At 41.9% G+C, this 15,360-nt stretch overlaps 1 long non-coding RNA gene across 1 annotated transcript; it reads left to right on the forward strand.

Annotated features, from left to right (window-relative positions):
- Positions 1 to 786: 786 nt before the first annotated feature.
- LOC142256158 (uncharacterized) lies at positions 787 to 11,232 on the forward strand. Its single transcript, XR_012727493.1, has 4 exons — positions 787 to 868; positions 2,302 to 2,366; positions 4,765 to 4,800; positions 11,155 to 11,232. It is a non-coding gene; the product is annotated as an uncharacterized LOC142256158 (long non-coding RNA).
- The last annotated feature ends 4,128 nt before the right edge of the window (positions 11,233 to 15,360 follow it).

Genomic DNA, 15,360 nt, shown 5'->3' on the forward strand with positions numbered 1-15,360 from the left:
AGATGTAATTGCTAACATTGGATGGATGAGGGAAAATGCCAAAAATTATAAAAAGAGGCCTATTTTTGCCTCATCAATTTCAGCAAAGCCTTTGTGTTGATCACCAGAAACTTTGGTATCCTATGAAGGATATGGGTGAGCCGAACTCTCAGATCAGCCTCATAAGGAACCTTTACCTCTACCAAGAGGCAAGAGTCTGAATGGAACACGGTGACATGACATGGATCAAAGTAGAGCAAGGCATCTGACAACACGGCATCCTGTCACCATTTCTCTTCAATTTCTATTTAAAAGCTATTGTCAGGAAAGCTGGACTTGCTGGAAAAAAAGAAAGAATTATAATTGTTGGATGTACAATCAACACCCTTAAAGGGGTGGTTCACCCATATTTTTTATTGTCTAGATCGATATTATATTGAGAAACAAGGTTTCTCTCAAATACCTTATGTTGTCAATAGTGCCTGTGAGAGGCGCTATTGCAGACCGCTGCTCCCCGTCCAGTGACGTACCCGTCCAATGCTGCCACGTCACATCCGTGCGGCTGGCTACAGTCTTCCAGACTCTGAGCTGTGAGCGGTGCTTCACTGCTGTCACAGCCCATTTGCTCCCCCCTCCTCCTCCCTCCTCGCACAGCACGACGCGTCTCCTGCTCCCCCTTCCCTCCTCCCTCCTAGCACGCCACATCTCCTGCTCCCCCTTCCCTCCTCCCTCCTCCCTCCTAGCACGGCACATCTCCTGCTCCCCCCTCCCTCCTCGCAGAACGCTGCAAGCAAGAGACGTGCTGTGAGGGAGGAGGCAGGAGGAGCAGGGAGCAGATGGGCTCAGAACGCAGCCGGCCGCACGGATGTGACGTGGCAGCATTGGACGGGTACGTCACTGGACGGGGAGCAGCGGTCTGCAATAGCGCCTCTCACAGGCACTATTGACAACATAAGGTATTTGAGAGAAACCTTGTTTCTCAATATAATATCGATCTAGACAATAAAAAATATGGGTGAACCACCCCTTTAAATACGCAGACGATACAATATTGATAGCAACAAGCATAGATGGAATGAAGGAATTATTACGGAGTGTCAGGATGGAAAGCTCAAATACGGGACTGCCACTCAATACAAAGACGACACAGATGTTGACTATTACCAGGCATGACTGGGAGACATTTGAGATGGATGGTGACAAATTGGAAGTTTTAAAAGACTTCAACCTACTTGGATCAATGATCACTCAAGATGCAACGACGACATCGGAAGTCAATAGGACAATGGCTATGGGCAAATCAACAATAAAGTCACTTGACAAGGTCTTCAACTTGAGGAACATTTTTCTGGTGATGAAGACACGACTAATACATAGACTGGTCTTTTCTGTGGTAACATTTGGATGCGAAACCTGGATGATAAAGGAACAGGAAAGGAGAATCAACAGCCTTCAAAATGCGGTGCTGGAGAAGGTTGTTAATATCATAGATGGCAAGAAGAACAAACACATCAATTTTGGAACAAATCAATCCAGACATATCACTTGAAACAGGGATCACCAAGACTTGCCTACTTTGGACACGTCATACGAAGAAAGCAATTACTGGAGAAGGACATCATGGTTGGAAGAATAGAAGGAACAAGGCGAAGAGGAAAACCAGCAACCCGATGGCTTGATACTAACAAGAAAGCGGCAGAGAAGACCCTGGTGAACCTATCTAAGCTAGTAAAAAAATCGATCTTCCTATAGAGGTTTAATCCATCAAGTCACCATGGCTCGAAAATGAGCTGAAGGCCATTAAATAATAATACATGGGAGAGGTCCTGCAGTACCAGTCACAACCAATACACAATTTACTGAGCTGTTCTACCTCCGAGGCTCTGTGGCCTCTTCAGCTAGCTCATCATGCATGGTCTGGGGGTCGTACACTCACCAATATAATACTGCAGAACAATATGAAGGATTGGCCATTAATATTAAAGTTCCTAAAAACTATATTAAAGGGGTTGTCCTCTAATGTAGTCTCCAGTGTAAAATCTAAAAACATTTTACTCACCTCCTGCACCAGTGCCGCTAAAACGATGCCTACGCCGGAAATGGAAGTGTAAGTAAAGAAGCTCATTGGCTTGTAGACGTACCTGGCATACATATACTACAGTATGGTGCTAATAACAAGGCCATAAATAGATGTGCAGCTGACTCAATCTGCGCCTCTTATTCATGCCCACTGCACTAAGCTCCTTATGTATTTTTTTCTATACGTAAAGCTGGTTCATCCTTAGCAGAGATAAAGGAATCTGTGATTATTTTTTTTTACAGGACATAACAGACTTCTACATACGACAGATGGATGGCGGCATCTCGAGCAGACATCACTTAAAAAGGTTGGCCTTCTTTAGGGAAATTATTTTTTTTTACTTAAATGCATGTATTTTGGGCTAAAAATCATTTTAGCAATTGGAGATAATTGCAAATGTTGCATCATTCAGATTTTACAGGCTTTTTAATGTCCTGCACAATCAAATTTAATGTAGTCTGTGAGAAACTCAGGAAAAGTGATAAAAAAGTTACAAACTTTCCTGTATTATTTTTTATCTGCTGCAGGTTCTGTCGCTTTTTGATTTTCCGCATCAATAAAAATCTTTAGGCCTCATTCAGACGTCCGTAATTTTTCTTATACATATAAACGCAGAATATTTATATAATATAATATATGTGTCAGTTTTCATCATCGGAGATTTTCACGCATGAAAAAAACTAAATACCGTATTTTTCGAATTAGATGCACTTTTCTTCCCAAAAATTTGGGAGGAAAATTGGGGGTGCGTCTTATAATCCGAATGTAGTTTACCAGGGGTGGTGGAGAGGGGTCACAGGAGGCAGGGGAGATGCTGTGGGCCGTGGGCACTGTGCTGCGGGCTTGGTGCTGGTCACCGAGCTGCGGGCTTAGTGCTGGGCACTGTGCTGCGGGCTGTGAGGCAAGTGCTGCTGTCACCAGTGAAGGCTTCAAATAATGGCGCCCGGAGTTGGCGCATGCGCATATGGAGCTCTCGGCTCAAGATCTCATCTGTGCACACGCCGCCTCTGGCCCACTGATTCCCTGCAGCGGACCTAAGGAAAATGGTGCCTGGAGGCTGCGCATGCGCAGATGAGATCTCGTCTTGTCATTGAGCCGAGAGCTCCATCTGCACATGCGCCGCCTCCGGACGCAATTTCTTTGAAGCCCGCACCGCTGACAGCTTCCAGATGCTCCGCCTACCTCACGTTGCCAGTATCGAGCATCTGGGACACCTGCTGGAACTCCAGCAGCTCTGCCCGCAGCATCAGCCCCCCGCCGCCTGTGATTCCTCTCCACCACCGCTGCCACCCTCCCCTTCGCTGGTAAAACAGCAGTGAATTATAAGACAGACTCCATATTTTTTTCCCCTTTTTACTCCTTTCAATTTTGGGTGCGTTTTATAAAATGAAAAGTACTGTAAATTGCAACGCTACTCTTATCCATCACAATGTGGACATGTGTATGTGCTTTCAGTCATTTCAGGGACCTGTAGACTTGTATGGGTAATTTAAGCCGTGACTCATATCTAAAAATGAAATGTTATTCTTTACAGATATGTTAATAGCACCAAAGTTTATAAGGGGTATGTGTGTTTTATCCATGTAGTACAAAGATAGAACACGGACGCATGAATGAGGGCTAAGTAAATTAACTTATATGGGAATGAAATTAACATTTGTTTAAAAAGCACTCCCATCAAAGTTTTTATCCTCTTAACATATTGCAGTCATCATATTAGATAGCACTGTGTACTTAAGATTGCTTATTTTGCTCTTCTACCCAGTTAATTCCTCTGTTTTCCCTTAGGTCTATGACATCACTATTAACAACTGACTAGCTGAATCCATCTAAGCTCTGTGTAGAAACATAAAGTCTCTTTTCCCTGCATAAGTCATCATGAGAATGCAAAATTTCAGTCACTGAAAACACTTTACAGTTCTAATGATAACTCATACAGAGCAAAGAAACTTCCTTGTTTGTACATAACGTTTAGCAGGATTCAGCCAGTCTTTTTTTTTAATCATATGATGTCATAGACCCAAAGGAAAAAGAGAAGAATTAACTGGGTAGGAAGGCAAAATGATCAATTCATGGATATATGTGAGAATATTTAAAAAAAAAAACAAAAAAAGTTCCTGGTTTTCGTTTGTGGTTGTGCAGGAACTGAACATAACTTGTGCTGTAGTTTGACATTTTTTCACTAGATGGCACAGACATTTAAGGGACTCTGTCAGCACAAAATGATTGTGCAAACCAGGTAAAGATGCTCGGTGCACCCTTGACCTGGCCAAGCATATAAATAGGGTAACCCATGAACAAAGTACATTTTAATCAATAGATCTTGGAATAATAATTTCCACAATTTTATGCGATAAAAAAATGTTCCTGTGCTGAGATAATCTTATATATGTGTCCCTGCTGTGTGCTGTGTAATGGCTGTATATAGCCAAAAACATTGATCACACCAGAGCACTTGGGCAGGAGAGGAAATGAAAAATTCTATTTTACAATAAACAGATTTAGCCAAAAATGTTTATATTTTGTTATTTTTGCACACTACTTTTGTAAAAAAAAGTATTAGATTTCTGCATCACCATGTTCTGAGAACAATAATGATTTTCATTCCATCAATAGAGCAGTATTACAGCTTATTTTTCGCAGGATGAGTTGAAGTTTTTATTGGTACCATTGTAGACTACAAACATTTTTTTTCTTACTTTTAGGTGGCAGCGTGAACAACAAAAACCCCCAGTCATTTAGTAAGTGTTAATATTTTTTTCCCAAGCCATTTGCTATATAATAAAAGTAATGAGAAAACTTTATTCTTTGTCAGTACAATCACAGCGATACCACACTACAAACAAATTTATTTTTAAAAAATTATTGTCATGATCCAGGACCGGGATTCTCCGCTCCAGAGTTTCCCAAACCCGGCCTGGTCATGTGAGGGGTTCATTCCCATCAGCCTCGTTCTGGTTTCAGGAGACACTATATCTGGTCTCTGCACTTGCATTCCAGTGCTGGTTCATTCCAGAAATATTACTGAGTCCATCACTTATTAGATATATGAAACTGAAATAGCTGTTGCAGAAACCCAAATTGTTATAAAGAAAAAAGGTTAACATTAATCGGGGTGCCCAAACTTTTTCATATGACTGTGTATATATATATATATAAAACAAAAATACAAAAATCGAAACATAATTCATCATAATTTATGATTCTCTCCTAGTGGCACAGTTTCAATTTTGAGAAGCATATACAGCATATGTATGCTATGTATATATATACAGTCATATGAAAAAGTTTGGGCACCCCTATTAATGTTACCCTTTTTTCTTTATAACAATTTGGGTTTTTGCAGCAGCTATTTCAGTTTCATATATCTAATAACTGATGGACTGAGTAATATTTCTGGATTGAAATGAGGTTTATTGTACTAACAGAAAATGTGCAATCCGCATTTAAACAAAATTTGACCGGTGCAAAAGTATGGGCACCTCAACATAAAAGTGACATTAATATATTGTAGATCCTCCTTTTGCAAAAATAACACCCTCTAGTCACTTCCTGTAGCTTTTAATGAGTTCCTGGATGAAGGCATATTTGACCATTCCTGTTTACAAAACAATTCCAGTTCAGTTAAGTTTGATGGTCGCCGAGCATGGACAGCTCATTAAAACAACTCATTAAAAGCTACAGGAAGCGACTAGAGGCTGTTATTTTTGCAAAAGGAGGATCTACAAAATATTAATGTCACTTTTATGTTGAGTTGCCCATACTTTTGCACCGGTCAAATTTTGTTTAAATGCGGATTGCACATTTTCTGTTAGTACAATAAACCTCATTTCAATCCAGAAATATTACTGAGTCCATCAGTTATTAGATATATGAAACTGAAATAGCTGTTGCAAAAACCCAAATTGTTATAAAGAAAAAAGGTTAATATTAATAGGGGTGCCCAAACTTTTTCATATGACTGTGTGTATATATATATATATGCACACGCACAATGAACAAAAATTCAAAGATCTAAGATCTCTTCTATATGCACATTTTACAGTGGCCTTTCATTATGGTCAGCCTAAGGCACACCTGTGCAATAATCATGCTGTGTAATCGGCATCTTCATACGCAGCATCTGTGAGGTGGATGGATTATCTTGGCAAAAAAGTGCTCAGTAACAGATTTAGCCAAATTGGGAAATAATATTTGAGAGAAAAAGGCCTTTTGTTCATAGAAAAAAATCTTAGATCTTGCTTTGAGTTCAGCTCAGTGTACATACACCGTGTGCAGAATTATTAGGCAAATGAGTATTTTGATCACATGATACTTTTTATACATGTTGTCCTACTCCAAGCTGTATAGGCCGAGAGCCAACTACCAATTAAGTAAATCAGGTGATGTGCATCTCTGTAATGAGGAGGGGTGCAGTGTAATGACAACACCCTATATAAGGGGTGCTTAATTATTAGGCAACTTCCTTTCCTTTGGCAAAATGGGTCAGAAGAGAGATTTGACGGGTTCTGAAAAGTCCAAAATTGTGAGATGTCTTGCAGAGGGATGCAGCAGTCTTTAAATTTAAACTGACAGTTTCTGGAAGACAACTTCTTCAAGCAGTGGTACAGGAAGAAGTCGGTATCGTTCAAGAAAAACATGATTTTCATGCGGGACAATGCTCCATCACATGCATCCAACTACTCCACAGCGTCGCTGGCCAGTAAAGGTCTAAAAGATGGAAAAATAATGACATGGCCCCCTTGTTCACCTGATCTGAACCCCATAGAGAACCTGTGGTCCCTCATAAAATGTGAGATCTACAGGGAGGGAAAACAGTGCACCTCTCGGAACAGTGTCTGGGAAGCTGTGGTGGCTGCTGCTCGCAATGTTGATCGTAAACAGATCAAGCATCTGACAGAATCTATGGATGTCCAAAGCCCTATTATACTTACCTACCACTGAGTTTTTTATTGTGGTCTATGGGATCCAGATTTTTATTCCCTTATCTTGTGCTTGTAAACGTCCTTCTATTTTTCTACTTGTTGTTTATTAATACAAAATAAAATTTATACTATTTGCACCAGTACTCCTAGTGCTCTTGTTTTATTATAGAATCTATGGATGGTCGGCTGTTGAGTGTCATCATAAAGAAAGGTGGCTATATTGGTCACTAATTTTTTTGGGTTTTGTTTTTGCATGTCAGAAATGTTTATTTCTAAATTTTGTGCAGTTTTATTGGTTTACCTGGTGAAAATAAACAAGTGAGATGGGAATGTATTTGTTTTTTTATTAAGTTGCCTAATAATTCTGCACAGTAATAGTTACCTGCACAAACAGATATCCTCCTAAGATAGCCAAATCTAAAAAACCCCACTCCAACTGCCAAAAATACTAAGCTTTGAGATATATATAATATATATATATATATATATATATATATATATATATATATATATATATATTATATATACTGTATATATTACACACACACAAACACAGTATATCACAAAAGTGAGTACACCCCTCACATTTTGGTACACAGTATACAGCCTGTATAACAGTGTAAATTTGGTGTCCTCTAAATAACTCAACACAAAGACATTACCGTCACAACCACCGACAACAAAAGTTAGAACACCTCTAAGTGAAAGCAGCCAAAGTGTCAATATTTCGTGTGACCCCAATTATTTTCAAGCACTGCCTTAACTGTCTTGGGCATGGAGGACACTAGAGCTTCACAGGAGCCACTGGATACTCTTTCATTCTCCATGATGACATCCCGGAGCTGGTGGATGTTAGAGACCTTGTGCTCCTCCACCTTCCATTTGAGGAGTCCCACAGATGCTAAATAGGGTTTAGGTCTGGAGACGCCTGGCTAGTCCAGCACCTTTACCCTCAGTTTCTTAATAAGGCAGTGTTCTTGGAGGTGTGTTTGGTGTCATTATCATGTTGTAATACTGCCCTGCGGACCAGTTTCTGGAAGGAAGGGAATCATGCTCTGCTTCAGTATGTCACAGTACATGATGACTTTCATGGTTCCCTCAATGAACTGTAGCTCCCCACAGCTGGCAGCACTCATGCAGCCCCAAACCATGACACTCCCACCACCATGCCTGACTGTAGGCAGGACACACTTTTCTTTCTACTCCTCACCTAGTTGCCGCCACAAACGCTTGACACCATAAGAACGTAATTACTTTTTCTTGGTCTCATCAGACCACAAGACATGGTTCCAGTAATCCATGTCCTTATTCTGCTTGCCTTCAGTGAACTACAGGCTTTCTTGTGCATCAACTTTAGACGAAGCTTCGCTCTGAGACATCAGTCATGCAGAGAAATGTGATGCAGCGTTTGCTTTGAGTACTGACAGGCGGACCCCCCACTCCTGTAACCTCTGCAGCAATGCTGGCAGCACTCAGATGTCTATTCTGAAAAGACAACCTCTGGATATCACGCTGAGCACATGCACTCGACTTCTTTAGTCGACCATGACAAGGCCTGGTTTGAGTGGATCCTGTCTTGGTAAACCGCTGTATGGTCTTGGCCACTGTATTGCAGCTCAGTGTCAGGGCCTTGGCAATCTTCTTATAGGCTAGACCATCTTTATGTAGAAAACAGGAGAAAACACATGACCATGATCCAAGGTGCAAAAGTGAAATCTTTATTAACATAGGAATAGGTGCGGGGCGGCACAGAGCAAGTGAGGACAACGACCATCTAGCAATGACCAAAACACACACACAGATGTCAAAGTGATAGATGTATAGGTCCATCCATAGTGTACTGCAAAAAATCATTTATTCCACATAACAGTATGACAAAATATACCATATAATGATAAATATATGGACACAAATGTCAGTAACCACAAGCATAAACATTCACATTGTAAACAGGGAATAATTTCCCATCAATCCCATCCATATGGGTCCCCAATGAAACTCAGGGAAAACAAAATAGATTGGTTAAATTAGGGTGATGTGAAAAAGGATAATGAATATACTTGTAAAATCACATATTTGTGAGCTGACATTCCCTGTCCACATATAATATGGAAAAGTCATATACCAACAAACATTGTCCGCAGTTACTGGATATAGGACAAAAGTACAAGTATCAACCAGGTTGGGCAAGATCACTATAGTGTGAGAGGGAATAATTCCTGTGTCCCATCCACATAGGTCCCTAGGTCAAAATCAATGGCCAATATCATAGCCAAAGTATCACCATGATAGTCCATGGAGAGAAGTGGAGAGAAGGGACCTCCAAACTACATGGTTAGAAGGATTGATAATACACCATACCTGGGAGATTAGTGGTCAGAGGGCAATGTCCGTGTCCTTCCCGACGGACTTTCGGCGGAGAAGCCTTCGTCAGGGGGCGTGGACAAGTGAGGAGAGGTGTGTGTTTAAAAAGAGGGCGTCGACCAATCACAGCCGGTTAGTGTGGCCGTGACGTAAGCTGTGACCGAGGCAACGCTAGACGCTCCACAGCAGCCGGGCCGCCTACCGCCCGACAGTTCCGGTCACATGACCGCCACGTGTGCGCATCACGCGGCCGTCATGTGAGCAGACGTCAGACAGAATGGAGGCGGCGCGGCGGCGTGATGTCGTCAGCTGCCTCCGGGACGCATACGAATCACCGCATATCTCGGCGTTAAAGGTCATGTGATTGCCACTACAACATGAGGGCAAGGGTATCATATGGGAGACGGATACTAAAGTATTTAGATGGTGGATATAAATCACGATCCCATAGTGTATAAGTGCATCATATCCAAGGACAAAACCCAATAGATCAATCATATGCATAAAGAATAGACAACACTGTACTATATAGCTGGCCACATATATATTAGTAGTGTAAAAGGGGTAAAATTACACCCAAACATATCGGCTAAAATATGTCAGTAATGAAAAAAGGAAAAAAGTAAGAATAAAAGGCTACTAGAATGTACAGCAAGGTTTACTATCATAGGCAATCGAGATCTCAATGTTATCCAGAACTTGATATAGTAAGATAGTTCTTCATATGGGTAAAACGACTTTGCAAAGATGCAGAGTTTACAGCTTCCATCCTCAGTGGCACATCATAAAGGTTATAAGGAAGACATCCCACCACGGTGATAGAGAAACAAACAACCCCAACCAGGTCTGGGAGGTCTAGGAGCACATCAGGTCAGATGGTTGCCAATTGAGGGGTATTGTGAGGCTGTTGTGTTTGGCCCCCCCCTCTACATATTGGACAACTAAAATAATTTTTCTTCATACATCTTTTGAATTTTGTCTTCTGGACACTATAACTGTCTTGTGTGTATAATTCAGTAATTTTTACAACCTGGTTGGGGTTGTTTGTTTCTCTATCACCGTGGTGGGAGGTTACTCTATCCTCCCCCCCAGTGTGAGGTTTGTCCTTCCATGGTGATATTAGGAGCTTTTTACATTTGCTCCATTTTTACTTGGTTGTTCTACAACCGTATGTGTTGTGTGGTTTAATATTTTTAACTATGAACCAATAAAGGTTATATTTTAATTGTTACCACAATTTATATTAGTGCTGGGCTGTATCTATACATATATCGTGAAGCATATGACAATTTTTGGGAATTTATAAGGAAGACGCCTATAAGGATAAAAAATTAAAATGAGTAACAATTAAGTTAACAAAATAAAAACAGTACAACAACAACAACCCCCCTCATGTATATAACAAGAGGGACCACGGCCGGTCACAAAAAAGGGGCATACGAGATGTTCTCGTTCAGTCCCAGAGGGTGAAGAGTTTTCAATTCCCAGATCCATCTAGTCTCCATCCTGGCCAGTCGTTGACTGATCCTTCCCCCACGAATATTTACGTCAAGGCGGTCAATGCCCCTGACCCGTAAAAGCGTCGGATCAGATTGATGGTACTGTCTAAAGTGGCGTGGGAGACTAGATGGATCTGGGAATTGAAAACTCTTCACCCTCTGGGACTGAACGAGAACATCTCGTATGCCCCTTTTTTGTGACCGGCCGTGGTCCCTCTTGTTATATACATGAGGGGGGTTGTTGTTGTTGTACTGTTTTTATTTTGTTAATTTAATTGTTACTCATTTTAATTTTTTATCCTTATAGGCGTCTTCCTTATAACCTTTATGATGTGCCACTGAGGATGGAAGCTGTAAACTCTGCATCTTTGCAAAGTCGTTTTACCCATATGAAGAACTATCTTACGTGTGATGCGCACACGTGGCGGTCATGTGACCGGAACTGTCGGGAGGTAGGCGGCCCGGCTGCTGTGGAGCGTCTAGCGTTGCCTCGGTCACAGCTTACGTCACGGCCACACTAACCGGCTGTGATTGGTCGACGCCCTCTTTTTAAACACACACCTCTCCTCACTTGTCCACGCCCCCTGACGAAGGCTTCTCCGCCGAAACGGCCGTCGGGAAGGACACGGACATTGCCCTCTGACCACTAATCTCCCAGGTATGGTGTATTATCAATCCTTCTAACCATGTAGTTTGGAGGTCCCTTCTCTCCACTTCTCTCCATGGACTATCATGGTGATACTTTGGCTATGATATTGGCCATTGATTTTGACCTAGGGACCTATGTGGATGGGACACAGGAATTATTCCCTCTCACACTATAGTGATCTTGCCCAACCTGGTTGATACTTGTACTTTTGTCCTATATCCAGTAACTGCGGACAATGTTTGTTGGTATATGACTTTTCCATATTATATGTGGACAGGGAATGTCAGCTCACAAATATGTGATTTTACAGGTATATTCATTATCCTTTTTCACATCACCCTAATTTAACCAATCTATTTTGTTTTCCCTGAGTTTCATTGGGGACCCATATGGATGGGATTGATGGGAAATTATTCCCTGTTTACAATGTGAATGTTTATGCTTGTGGTTACTGACATTTGTGTCCATATATTTATCATTATATGGTATATTTTGTCATACTGTTATGTGGAATAAATGATTTTTTGCAGTACACTATGGATGGACCTATACATCTATCACTTTGACATCTGTGTGTGTATTTTAGTGATTGCTAGATGGTCGTTGTCCTCACTTGTTCTGTGCCGCCCCGCACCTATTCCTATGTCAATAAAGATTTCACTTTTGCACCTTGGATCATGGTCGTGTGTTTTCTCCTGTTTTCTGATATAATTGCGACTTATCCTCAGTCCCCATCCAGTTTTCTATTCATAATATGATCCGTAATGCTCATATATGTGTTTGGTAAATAATGGTGTGGCTGTGGCTTTTTCTACATATTAATTTTACTGTGTTTTGCACAGATATTTGTGTTTCAGCCATGGACTACAAAGCTAAAGAAAAAAGTTGGCTGGACCAGGCCAACCAGGTGTATGGTGATTTGGAGTGCGGCACTGTATCTACAAGTGATCACAATTTAGAGGAGGCTTTCCTTGTAATTCAACAATTACATCTTAAAAGATCTAAATTATGGTGGAACCGTTTGTTCTTACAGAGATATATTTCCAAAAAGTTCATACCCCGAGGGTTAAGAGTCCGTACAATTCCCACTTTCTTTATTGATGACCAATCTTTCATCACAAGATGGGAGGAGACATGCAATTCGTGTTCTTCAACTTTCATGGAATTATTGGTTGAATCTAATACCAAAAGCATTTCCAATATTGATATTCTATTGGATGAAGCACAGTCCAAATTTAAAGAAACATGTCCTCTGGACCAATTATCTGCTTTTGATTCAAGATTAGAAAAAAATCTTGATGGTTGTGTCAAAAAAATCCATGACACACAAGCTAAAAAATGGGCTCGCGATTCACGTGATTTTTCACAAAAAATGGTTTATTTTTGGAGACAGGCCCCCCCTGGATCGCCTAGGGCTGCTCGCTCCTCCTCCTTTTCGTCAGTATCTACAGTCAGCGATCAGTCTGATATACCCTCTGTTCAATCTAACATCACTACTCGATCTGGCCTTCTGATTGGGAGATCAAGAGAAAATAGGACACCTGCTGTGAAAACGAACAACTACAGATCACCAGGATATAAACACTCTAACAAGGTGATTAACCTTAGTTCACATATTTTGTCCCCCTCTGATATCTCCCTCTTAGAAAAAGGTTTTTCTTTCTCACCAACTGCCAGATTTGATCGATTTGTGGCTATCAAGGACTTGCATTTATTTGCTCGATCCTTGATTTTCAAGAAATATTTTTTTGATTCTAATTTACAAAAACTTTTCCCTACAGAGGAGGAACAAGTAGCCCTACGCGATCTCGAGGAATTGGCCATGGAACACATCACTACTGAAGGAGGTAAGATCCCTCCTTCAATACGTCCACGCTCCAGGAAGTTCCCTCCCCTTTCATCATGTTCAAATGTGGAATTGTTTGTACAACTGGTCTCCAAGGAATTTGATGTGATTCCATCTGGTATTTCACATGACAATCTTTCTTGGCAGGAGCGTACTAGGTTGCGGGAGTTGCGGACATTGCCTGGAGTGGTGTTGAAGCCTGCGGACAAGGGTGGTAACGTGGTGGTGTGGCCGAAGGATCTCTATGAGAGGGAGGCTTTTAGGCAACTGCGGGATAGGGTCTGCTACAAAAAGCTGACCTTCAATCCGCTTTCTGTCTTTACCTCCTTACTCTATGGGATCCTAAAAGCCGCACAAGCCAACAACGTTATCACCAAGGACCTAGCTTCAGCCCTTCAGGTATCTGAGCCGGTAATTCCCACATTGTACCTCCTGCCTAAGATTCATAAGGGTATAAGCCCCCCTCCAGGGAGACCGATTGTTTCAGGGAGGGGTAATTTCCTGGAGCATGTTAATCGCTGGATTGATTCTAAACTCCAGCCGCTTGTGGAGGGATTGCCATCTTTTACTAAAGATACCGGCAATTTCCTCAGGAAGGTCGACGGACTGAACATTGGTGATGACTCTGTGTTGGTGACGGGGGATGTAGAATCCCTCTACACCAGCATAAAACATTGTGATGGACTTTGGGCCACCCGTTTGTTTTTGGAGATGTCTAACCTATCATCTGAAATGGTGGCCCTTATCATGGAGTTATTGGAGTTTACTTTAACCCACAATTTCTTTGTCTTCAAGGGGTCCTTTTACCTACAGCTCCAGGGAACAGTGATGGGGGCTTCTTTTGCCCCCTCCTATGCCAACCTGTTCCTGGGGCTGTGGGAGAGGGACCTCTTCCTGTCAGATCAGCTACCATCGATGGACCGTGTCCCCTTTTGGACACGGTACATCGATGATATCTTTATGATCTGGCAGGGTACGGAGACTGAACTCCATGACTTCATGAAGGTCCTTAACTCCAATGATTTGAATATCTTTATTACTTATACCCACCATGCTCAGTCCGTCGATTTTCTTGACGTTATCGTCAAAAGAGATCTCCAAAATACCATTCAGACTGACCTTTTCCGCAAAAAGACTGCGGGGAACATGCTTTTGCATGCATCCTCATCCCATCCTGGTCATATGATCCGATCCATCCCAGTGGGCCAGTTCCTGCGCCTTCGCAGGATCTGCTCCACTGATTTTGATTTTGAAGAAAGAGCTCTGGACCTCAAGCATAGATTTTATGCAAGGGGTTACAGTAAGCGCTGTGTGAAGAGAGCTTACAACAGGGCTAGACATTCCACTCGTCACTCCCTGTTGTATGCCCCCAAGAGCCCTCAATCGCGGGAGACACTGAGATTTGTTACCGACTATCATGGTCAATTTTCGGCCATGAGATCTTGCCTGCAGAAATTTTGGCCAGTTTTGCAGGCTGATCCTATTATGGCTCAGTTGATCCCTGATAGACCAATGTTGAGTATTCGGAGATCCAAAAATCTCCGAGACCATCTGGTTACAAGCCATTATGATGAGAGCATTCAGCCATCTCCTTTTGGTGTTGTGGCCCCTCGCATTGGATGTACACCATGCGGTCGCTGTGTTGCCTGTCCGAATGTGGACAGGATAGACACATTCACGGACTCTATGGTGGTTCACACCTTTTCCATCAAAAAATTCATCACATGTACGACGTCGGCGGTCATTTATTATGCCGTCTGCCCCTGCCCCAAAATATACGTCGGTCTGACAACTAGGCAATTTAAGGTGCGCATTCGGGAGCACGTTAATGGGATAATCGCAGCGGCAAACTGCTCCGATGTTCCATCATTAAAAACTATCCCACGCCACTTTAGACAGTACCATCAATCTGATCCGACGCTTTTACGGGTCAGGGGCATTGACCGCCTTGACGTAAATATTCGTGGGGGAAGGATCAGTCAACGACTGGCCAGGATGGAGACTAGATGGATCTGGGA

The sequence above is a fragment of the Anomaloglossus baeobatrachus genome, chromosome 11, assembly GCF_048569485.1.
Source record: "Anomaloglossus baeobatrachus isolate aAnoBae1 chromosome 11, aAnoBae1.hap1, whole genome shotgun sequence".
In the NCBI taxonomy this organism is placed as follows: Eukaryota; Metazoa; Chordata; class Amphibia; order Anura; family Aromobatidae; genus Anomaloglossus; species Anomaloglossus baeobatrachus.